The sequence below is a fragment of the Arachis hypogaea genome, chromosome 17 (assembly GCF_003086295.3).
Source record: "Arachis hypogaea cultivar Tifrunner chromosome 17, arahy.Tifrunner.gnm2.J5K5, whole genome shotgun sequence".
Classification (NCBI taxonomy): domain Eukaryota; kingdom Viridiplantae; phylum Streptophyta; class Magnoliopsida; order Fabales; family Fabaceae; genus Arachis; species Arachis hypogaea.
This window is the reverse complement of record NC_092052.1, coordinates 39,915,945-39,927,310: the sequence shown is the minus strand read 5'-3', so window position 1 is coordinate 39,927,310 and position 11,366 is coordinate 39,915,945. Positions and strand designations below refer to the sequence as shown.

The 11,366-nt window shown below is 39.2% G+C and overlaps 1 non-coding gene across 1 annotated transcript; it reads left to right on the top strand.

Annotated features, from left to right (window-relative positions):
- The first annotated feature begins 8,425 nt into the window (after positions 1-8,425).
- LOC112768074 (small nucleolar RNA R71) lies at positions 8,426-8,533 on the top strand. The gene has a single exon (XR_003185512.1). It is a non-coding gene; the product is annotated as a small nucleolar RNA R71 (small nucleolar RNA).
- Positions 8,534-11,366: the final 2,833 nt, after the last annotated feature.

The window sequence follows — 11,366 nt, the reverse complement described above, 5'->3', positions numbered from 1 at the left end:
CTGAGTCGTGGAATCAAATCGATTAAAGTACCATGTGCATTGTAGGTATAAGGAGTCAGGATGTCCTTGGACAGAATCTCAAATATTGGTGAGGTCAAGTTTTTAATTGTGTTGTATATTCTTATTTATCATGATTATTTTGGTTATAAATGCCTAGCTTATATCTTTTATTTCATTAGGAAGGTGCACACACCTGTGTAGCCCCTCACCACGTCCCAGGACCATCGACTGTTGGACAGTAACCTCATTTATAGTGTCATTTTGCTCCTCATATAGTCCAGTCCATCAGGCATTATCCATGATCTATAAGATGCAGTTAGGCAAAGCTATCACTTCAAACCCTCGTACAAAAAGGTCTGGATGGCAAAGCAAAAGGCAATTGCATAGATATACAGTGATTGAGAGAAGTCATATAATAAGGTGTTGAGGTTGCTCCAAGCATTGCAGATTTGTTGTCCCGGAACAATGTGATTTTAGGGTCATACCGTACTATGATGGGCACTTGGTGGTACGCAACTGCAGCCAATTTGATAAGGTATTATGGGCTTTTCCTGCATGTGTGAAGACTTTCAAACATTGCAAGCCCTTCGTCTCCGTTGATGGCATGCATCTGTATGGCAAACATGATGGTGTGTTAGTAATTGGAGTGGCACAAGACGGTAATAGTAATATCCTTCCTGTGTGCATTTGCAATTGCTGAGTCTGAGACTATGGAGTCCTGGTCGTTCTTCCTTAACAACTTGAGACGACATGTGACACCACAAGAAGGACTTTTGATTATATCTTATAGATTCCAAGTGATCAAGGCTGCACTTAGAGTCGATGATAGTGGTTAAAAGCCTCCTAAAGCATTCCATGCTTATTGTGTCAGGCATATAGTCGCGAACTTCATGTCTTGTTTCAAATCTACTGAGGGAAAATGATATCTCATGAATTCTGCTTATACTCCAAGCAAGGTTGGGTACAAGTGGTACATGGATTCTTTGAGAGGTTTATCGCATGGGATGGTAGACTAGGCCGATAGATTCAACAAAAACATATGGTTACAACACTGTGATCACTAAGTATGAGCAACTAAACCTCTCTTGGTTAAGGTTTGGAGCTCTGTTTATTTCTATGGATTAGAACTATTATTCTTCTATTTTAGTTTATGTTTGATTCAATTCTAAGGATTGTTTTCATTCTTAATCTTATGAACTGGGTGGAACAAGAGTATGACCCTTTTTTACATGAGTTCTTGTGATTCTCGATAGAGTTATCTCGCTTGAACTACAGCTTAAAAACAAATTCCTCTTGAACCGCTAATTGCATGAACTAATTTGGATATGTGACATATAATCCTGTTAGTCTTGTGTAATTAGGATTTTCGTGGCACTAAACTAGTTTTCCAAACTTCACCCTCTAATCGGAGTTAAGTAACCACGAGAATGTCGGTTGACGAAGGTTAGAGGAGGCTAAATCACTAAGAGATTAGGGTTTAGACACTTATGGTTTGCCATAGAATGAATCACTTGTTAAAATAGTTGGTAAGATATTTTAATCCAGAAAAAGTTAACATCTCGGAGACCTTAACTGTTTTCTCATATTATTTTCACACCAAACTGTTTATTGCTTTCTTTATTTTATGCGAATTGTACTCACCAAACCTCTTTCTGATTTGCCTAAGTCCAACTTGACAACCGTTGTTTGTTCAACCCGGAAATCCTCGTGAGATCGATCCTCACTCACCTGAGGTATTACTTGGATGACCCGGTGCACTTGCCAGTTAAGCTGTGCGAAATCCTAATTCGCGCACCACCAATCAACCATTTTCGGGTCTTCCTGCCTCAGGATATCCATTTAATATTGATGCTCCTATTCATTATTCACATATGTTACTGGTGCGCAGAAATTGTGATTACACTTTGATTGTGTAAAATTCATCGCTCTTTCTTTCCCTGGTAATGGCGCCAAAAACATGATGCCAATACCATGGTTCACAACTTCGCACAACTAACCAGCAAGTGCACTGGGTCGTCCAAGTAATACCTTACGTGAGTAAGGGTCGAATCCCACGGAGATTGTTGGTATGAAGCAAGCTATGGTCACCTTGCAAATCTCAGTCAGGTAGGGTTAAATGTGATTGGATTAGATAATTAAAAGATAAATAATAAAGGATAGAAATACTTATGTAATTCATTGGTGAGAATTTCAGATAAGCGAATAGAGATGCTTTTCGTTCCTCTGAACCTCTGCTTTCCTGCTATCTTCATCCAATCAGTCTTACTCCTTTCCATGGCTGGCTTTATGTGATACATCACCATTGTCAATGGCTACTTTCGGTCTTCTCTCGGGAAAATGATCCAAATGCCCTGTCACGGCACGGCTAATCGTCTGGAGGCATCACCCTTGTCAATGGCTTCATCTTATCCTCTCAGTGAAAATGGTCAACGCACCCTGTCACGGCACGGCTATTCATCTGTCGGTTCTCGATCATGCTGGAATAAGATTTACTATCCTTTTGCGTCTGTCACTACGCCCGGCAATCGTGAGTTTGAAGCTCGTCACAGTCATTCAATCATTGAATCCTACTCGGAATACCACAGACAAGGTTTAGACCTTCCGGATTCTCTTGAATGCCGCCATCATTCTAGCTTACACCACGAAGATTCTGATTAAGAGATCTAAGAGATACTCATTCAGTCGAAGGTAGAACGGAAGTGGTTGTCAGGCACGCATTCATAGGGAATGATGATGATTGTCACGTTCATCACATTCAGATTGAAGTACGAATGAATATCTTAAAAGCGAAATAAAATGAATTTGATAGAAAACAGTAGTACTTTGCATTAATCTTTGAGGAACAGCAGAGCTCCACACCTTAATCTATGGAGTGTAGAAACTCTACCGTTGAAAATACATAAGTGAAAGGTCCAGGCATGGCCGAGATGGCCAGCCCCCAAAACGTGATCAATAGATCAAAATATAATCCAAAGATGTCAAATACAATAGTGAAATGTCCTATTTATAATAAACTAGCTACTAGGGTTTACAGAAGTAAGTAATTGATGCATAAATCCACTTCCGGGGCCCACTTGGTGTGTGCTTGGGCTGAGCTTTGAGTGTTGCACGTGCAGAGGCCATTTGTGGAGTTGAACGCCAGGTTTTGATCCATTTCTGGCGTTCAACTCTGGTTCTTGATCCATTTCTGGCGCTGAACTCCAGAATTGGGCAGATAGCTGACGTTGAACGCCAGTTTACATCATCTATCCTCGAGCAAAGTATGGACTATTATATATTGTTGGAAAGCCCTGGATGTCGACTTTCCAACGCAATTAGAAGCGCGCCATTTCGAGTTCTGTAGCTCCAGAAAATCTACTTTGAGTGCAGGGAGGTCAGAATCCAACAGCATCAGCAGTCCTTCTTCAACCTCTGAATCTGATTTTTGCTCAAGTCCCTCAATTTCAGCCAGAAAATACCTGAAATCACAGAAAAACACACAAACTCATAGTAAATTCCAGAAATGTGAATTTGACATAAAAACTAGTGAAAACATCCCTAAAAGTAACTAGATCCTACTAAAAACATACTAAAAACAATGCCAAAAAGCGTATAAATTATCCGCTCATCACAACACCAAACTTAAATTGTTGCTTGTCCCCAAGCAACTGAAAATCATATAGGATAAAAAGAAGAGAATATACTATAAATTCCAAACTATCAATGAAACATAGCTCCAATCAAATGAGCGGGACTTATAGCTTTTTGCCTCTTGAATAGTTTTGGCATCTCACTTTATCCATTGAGGTTCAGAATGATTGGCATCTATAGAAACTCAGAGTTCAGATAGTGTTATTGATTCTCCTAGTTCAGTATGATGATTCTTAAACACATCTTCTTTTATGAGTCTTGGCCGTGGCCCTAAGCACTTTGTTTTCCAGTATTACCACCGGATACATAAATGCCACAGACACATAATTGGGTGAACCTTTTCAGATTGTGACTCAGCTTTGCTAAAGTCCCCAATTAGAGGTGTCCAGGGTTCTTAAGCACACTCTTTTTTTGCTTTGGACCTTGACTTTAACCGCTCAGTCTCAAGTTTTCACTTAACACATACACGCCACAAGCACATGGTTAGGGACAGCTTGGTTTAGCCGCTTAGACCAGGATTTTATTCCTTTAGGCCCTCCTATCTACTGATGCTCAAAGCCTTGGGATCCTTTTTATTTGCCCTTGCCTTTTGGTTTTAAGGGTTATTGGCTTTTTGCTCTTGCCTCTTGGTTTTAAGAGCTTTTGGCTTTTTCTGCTTGCTTTTTCTTTCTATTTTTTTTCGCCTATTTTTTTTTTTTCTGCAAGCTTTGTTCTTTGCTGCTTTTTCTTGCTTCAAGAATCATTTTTATGATTTTTCAGATTATCAAATAACATGTCTCCTAGTCATCATTCTTTCAAGAGCCAACATATTTAACATTCTTAAACAACAACTTCAAAAGACATATGCACTGTTCAAGCATACATTCAGAAAACAAGAAGCATTGTCACCACATCAATATAATTAAACTAAGTTCAAGGATAAGTTCAAAACTCATGTACTTCTTGTTCTTTTGAATTAAAACATTTTTCATTTAAGAGAGGTGATGGATTCATAGGACATTCATAACTTTAAGACATAGTTACTAACTACTAATGATCATGTAATGAAGACACAAACATAGATAAGCACATAACATAGAAAACGAAAAAGAGAAAAATTAAGAGCAAGGAATGAATCCACCTTAGTGATGGTGGCGTTTCCTTCTTGAGGAACCAATGATGTCCTTGAGCTCTTCTATGTCTCTTCCTTGTCTTTGTTGCTCCTCCCTCATTGCTTTTTGATCTTCTCTTATTTCATGAAGCATGATGGAGTGCTCTTGATGTTCCACCCTTAGTTGTCCCATATTAGAACTCAATTCTCCTAGGGAGGTGTTGATTTGCTCCCAATAGTTTTGTGGAGGAAAGTGCATTTGAGGCATCTCCGGGATCTCATGGTGATGAGCTTCATACGCCTCTTGAGCTCCATGAATGGGCTCTCTTGCTTGCTCCATCTTTTTCTTAGTGATGGGCTTGTCCTCTTTAATGAGGATATCTCCCTCTATGTCAATCCCAGCCGAATTGCATAGGTGGCAAATGAGGTGAGGAAAGGCTAACCTTGCCATAGTGGAGGACTTGTCAGCCACCTTGTAGAGTTCTTGAGGTATAATCTCATGAACTTCCACCTCTTCTCCAATCATGATGCTATGGATCATGATGGCCCGGTCTATAGTAACTTCAGACCGGTTGCTAGTGGGAATGATTGAGCATTGAATGAACTCCAACCATCCTCTAGCTACAGGCTTGAGGTCCAATCTTCTTAGTTGAACCGGCTTGCCTTTGGAGTCAATCTTCCATTGAGCTCCTTCTACACATATGTCCATAAGGACTTGGTCCAACCTTTGATCAAAGTTGACTCTCCTTGTGTAGGGGCGTGCGTTCTCTTCCATGTTTGGCAAGTTGAACGCCAACCTCACATTTTCCGGACTAAAATCTAAGTATTTCCCCCGAACCATTGTAACATAGTTCTTTGGATCCGGGTTCTTACTTTGATCATGGTTCTTGGTGATCCATGCATTGGCATAGAACTCTTGAACCATTAGGATGCCGACTTGTTGGATGGGATTTGTTAGAACTTTCCAACCTCTTCTTTGAATTTCCTGTCGGATCTCCGGATACTCATTTCTTTTGAGTTTGAAAGGGACCTCAGGGATCACCTTCTTGGCCACAACATCATAGAAGTGGTCTTGATGGGCTTTGGAGATGAACCTTTCCATCTCCCATGACTCGGATGTGGAAGCTTTTGTCTTCCCTTTCCCCTTTCTAGAGGATTCTCCGGTCTTAGGTGCCATCAATGGTAATGGAAAAACAAAAAGCTTATGCTTTTACCACACCAAACTTAGAATTTTGCTCGCCCTCGAGCAATAAAAGAAAGAATAGATGAAGAAGAAGAATAGATGGAGGAGAGGGAGAGTGGGAAATGTTTCGGCCAAGAAGGGTGTAAAAGGGTGTGTTGTGTGAATTTGATGAAGAATGGAGGGCTTTATGAGGTAGGTTTATGGGGGAAGAGTGGATGGATGTGAGTAGTGAAGAGGTGATGGGGAAGAGAGATTGAGGTGATTGGTGAAGGGTTTTTGGGGAAGGGTGTTTATGTGATTGTGTGAAAGAGAGGTGAGAAGAAGTGAGTGGAGGTAGGTGGGGATCCTGTGGGGTCCACAGATCCTGAGATGATCCTGTGGGGTCCACAGATCCTGAGGTGTTTAAGGATTTACAACCTTGCACCGCATTAGGCACGTAAAATGCCCTTGCACACAACTCTGGGCGTTCAGCGCCAGGTTGGTGCCCATTTTGGGCGTTCAACGCCCATTTACTAGCCATTTCTGGCGTTGAACGCCAGAACCATGCTTGTTCTGGATGTTCAGCGCCAGGATGCTGCCCATTTTGGGCGTTCAGCGCCAGAACCATGCTCTGTTCTGGCGTTGAACGCCAGGCAGATGCTTCCTCCAGGGTGTGATTTTTCTTCTGCTGTTTTTGATTCCGTTTTCAATTTTTATATTTATTTTGTGATTCCACATGATCATGAACCTAATAAAACATGAAAAACAAAAACAAAATTAGATAAATAAACATTGGGTTGCCTCCCAACAAGCGCTTCTTTAATGTTAATAGCTTGACAGTGGGCTCTCATGGAGCCTCACAGATGTTCAGAGTATTGTTGAAACTCTCCAACACCAAACTTAGAGTTTGGATATGGGAGTTCAACACCAAACTTAGAGTTTGGTTGTGGCCTCCCAACACCAAACTTAGAGTTTGACTGTGGGGGCTTGGGTTGACTCTGCTTTGAGAGAAGCTTTTCATGCTTCCTCTCCATGGTTGCAGAGGGAGATCCTTGAGTTTTAAACACAAGGGAGTCCTCATTCCATTGAAGGACTAGTTCACCTCTGTCAACATCAATCACAGCTCTTGCTGTGGCCAGGAAAGGTCTTCCTAGGATGATGGATTCATCCTCTTCCTTTCCAGTATCCAGGACTATGAAATCAGCAGGGATGTAAAGGCCTTCAACCTTTACTAACACGTCCTCTACTTGTCCATATGCCTATTTTCTTGAATTGTCTGCCATCTCTAATGAGATTTTAGCAGCTTGCACCCCATAGATTCCCAGTTTCTCTATTACAGAGAGGGGCATGAGGTTTATTCCTGAACCAAGGTCACACAGAGCCTTAAAGATCATGGTGCCTATGGTACAAGGTATTATGAACTTTCCAGGATCCTGTCTCTTCTGAGGCAATGTCAGTTGATCCAGATCACTTAGTTCATTGATGAACAAGGGAGGTTCAACTTCCCAAGTATCAATACCAAATAATTTGGCATTCAGCTTCATGATTGCACCAAGGAACTTGGCAGCTTGCTCTTCAGTAACATCCTCATTCTCTTCAGAAGAGGAATACTCATCAGAGCTCATGAAGGGCATAATGAGGTTCAACGGAATCTCTATGGTCTCTAGATGAGCCTCAGAGTCCTTTGGTTCCTCAGAGGGAAGCTCCTTATTGGTCACTGGACATCCCAGGAGGTCTTCCTCCTTGGGATTTACGTCCTCCTCTCCTTCTTTGGGTTCGGCCATGGTGCTTATGTCAATGGCCTTGCACTCTCCTTTTGGATTTTCTTCTGTATTGCTTGGGAGAGTGCTAGGAGGGATTTCAGTGATCCTTTTACTCAGCTGGCCTACTTGTGCTTCCAAATTTCTAATGGAAGACCTTGTTTCATTCATGAAACTTACAGTGGCCTTGGACAGATCAGAGACTAAGTTTGCTAAGCTAGATAGATTCTGCTCAGAATTCTCTGTCTGTTGCTGAGTGGATGATGGAAAAGGCTTGCTATTGCTAAACCTGTTTCTTCCACCATTATTAAAGCCTTGTTGGGGCTTTTGATCCTTCCATGAGAAATTTGGATGATTTCTCCATGATGAGTTATAGGTGTTTCCATAAGGTTCACCTAAGTAATTCACCTCTGCTATTGCAGGGTTCTCAGGATCATAAGCTTCTTCTTCATAAGAAGCCTCTTGAGTACTGTTGGATGCAGCTTGCATTCCATTCAGACTCTGAGAGATCATATTGACTTGCTGAGTCAATATTTTGTTCTGAGCCAATATGGCATTCAGAGTATCAACTTCAAGAACTCCCTTCTTCATAGGCGTCCCATTACTCACAGGATTCCTCTCAGAAGTGTACATGAACTGGTTATTAGCAACCATGTCAATGAGTTCTTGAGCTTCTGCAGGCGTTTTCTTTAGGTGAATGGATCCACCTGCAGAAGTATCCAATGACATCTTTGATAACTCAGATAAACCATCATAGAATATATCCAGGATGATCCACTCTGAAAGCATGTCAGAAGGACACTTTTTGGTCAACTATTTGTATCTTTCCCAAGCTTCATCGAGGGATTCACCTTCCTTCTGTTTGAAGGTTTGAACATCCACTCTAAGCTTGCTCAGCTTTTGAGGAGGAAAGAACTTGGCTAAGAAAGCCGTGACCAGCTTATCCCAAGAGTTCAGGCTGTCCTTGGGTTGAGAGTCCAACCATATTCTAGCTCTGTCTCTTACAGCAAAAGGGAAAAGCATGAGCCTGTAGACTTCAGAATCTACTCCATTAGTCTTAACAGTATCACATATCTGCAAGAATTCAGTTAAGAACTGAAAAGGATCTTCAGATGGAAGTCCATGAAACTTGCAGTTCTGCTGCATCAGAGAAACTAATTGAGGTTTCAGCTCAAAGTTGTTTGCTCCAATGGCAGGAATGGAGATGCTTCTTCCATGTAAATTGGAATTAGGTGCAGTAAAATCACCAAGCATCCTCCTTGCATTATTATTATTTTTCGGCTGCCATCTCCTCTTCCTGTTCGAAAATTTCTGAAAGGTTATCTCTGGATTGTTGTATTTTAGCTTCTCTTAATTTTCTCTTCAGAGTCCTTTCAGGTTCTGGTTCTGCTTCAACAAGAATATTCTTGTCCTTGCTCCTGCTCATATGACAAAGAAGAGGGCACAGAAAAAAAATAATAATAATAATATGGATCCTTTATACCACAGTATAGGGATCCCTTTGTGAGTGGAAGAAAAGAGGGAGACAAAGAATGTGATGTAAAGAAAGAAACACAACTGTGAGGAGGGCAGAGATGTGAGATGAGATGTTAGTAAATGAATAAATAAATAGAATAAGATGGGAGAGGGAGAATTTTCGAAAATAATTTTTGAAAAAGAGTTAGTGATTTTCGAAAATAGTTTTTGAAAAAGGTTAGTATTTTTTCAAAAAATTTTAAAATCAAAAATAAAAATAATTAGTTAATAAAAAAGAAATTTTTGAAAAAGAGGGAAGATATTTTCGAAAATGAGAGAGAGAGAGAGAGAGAGAGAGAGTTAGTTAGGTAGTTTTGAAAAAGTTAAGAAACAAACAAAAAGTTAGTTAGTTAGTTGGAACAAATTTTGAAAAGATAAGAAGTTAGGAAGTTAGAAAAGATATTTTGAAATCAAATTTTTGAAAAAGATAAGATGAGAAGATATTTTTGAAAAGATATGATAGAAATTAGTTTTTGAAAAAGATTTGATTTTTAAAATCACAATTAATGACTTGATTCATAAGAAATCACAAGATATGATTCTAGAACTTAAAGTTTGAATCTTTCTTAACAAGCAAGTAACAAACTTGAAATTTTTGAATCAAAACATTAATTGGTATTGTTATTTTCGAAAATTTGATATAAAAAATAAGAAAAACATTTTTGAAAAACATTTTTGGAATTTTCGAAAATAACTAAGAAATTTGAAAAAGATTTGATTTTTGAAGAAGATTTTGAAAAAGATGAGATTTTTAAATTGAAAATTTGATTTGACTCATAAAAACAACTAAATTTTAAAAATTTTTGAAAAAGTCAATCCAAATTTTCGAAATTTTAAGAGAAAAAGGGGAAGATATTTTTTTTATTTTTGAAATTTTTTAATGATGAGAGAGAAAAACAAGAAAAATGATGCAATGCATGAGAATTTTAGATCAAAACATGTGATGCATGCAAGAATGCTATGAATGTCAAGATGAACACCAAGAACACTATGAAGATCATGATGAACACCAAGAATGTATTTTTGAAAAATTTTTAATGCAAAGAAAACATGCAAGACACCAAACTTAGAATTCTTCAATGCTTAGACACTAAGAATTCAAGAATGCATATGAAAAACAAGAAAAGACACAAAACATGCAAATGCAAAGATCAAACAAGAAGACTTACCAAGAACAACTTGAAGATCATAAAGAACACTATGAATGCATGAGAGTTTTCGAAAAATGCAAGATGCACATGCAATTGACACCAAACTTATAACATGACACATGACTCAAACAAGAAACAGAAAAATATTTTTGATTTTTATGATTTTCTAATTTTTTTTGGATTTTTCGAAAATTAATAGAAAAAGGAAAATAAGGATTCCAAAATTTTTAATATGAATTCCAGGAATCTTGCCATGTTAGTCTAAAGCTTCAGTCCAGGAATTAGACATGGCTCACTAGCCAGCCAAGCTTTCAAAGAAAGCTCCAGTCCAAAACACTCGACATGGCCAATGGCCAGCCAAGCTTCAGCATGTAAATCAGGAACAGCAGCAGGTGGATTAGCAACAACTAGCTTGCTCTTGATAACAAATTGCTAGCCTCAGTCCAAATGAATTTAGACATGGCTTTACAGCCAGCCAGGCTTCACATGCTTCATGAAACACTAGAATTCATTCTTAAAAATTCTGAAGAAAAATATATTTTTGAAAATATTTTTATATTTTTTTTTTGAAAAATTTTTTTGAAAAGAAAACGAAAAGAAAGTTACCCAATCTGAGCAACAAAATGAACCGTCAGTTGTCCAAACTCGAACAATCCCCGGCAACGGCGCCAAAAACTTGGTGCTGTTGCTGGATCAAACTTGGCACTGATGTTACCGGACCAAAAGCTTGCCGAAAACTCAAACAATCCCCAGCAACGGCGCCAAAAACTTGGTGCGCAGAAATTGTGATTACACTTTGATTATGTAAAATTCATCGCTCTTTCTTTCCTTGGTAATGGCGCCAAAAACATGATGCCAATACCATGGTTCACAACTTCGCACAACTAACCAGCAAGTGCACTGGGTCGTCCAAGTAATACCTTACGTGAGTAAGGGTCGAATCCCACGGAGATTGTTGGTATGAAGCAAGCTATGGTCACCTTGCAAATCTCAGTCAGGTAGGGTTAAATGTGATTGGATTAGATAATTAAAAGATAAATAATAAAGGATAGAAATAC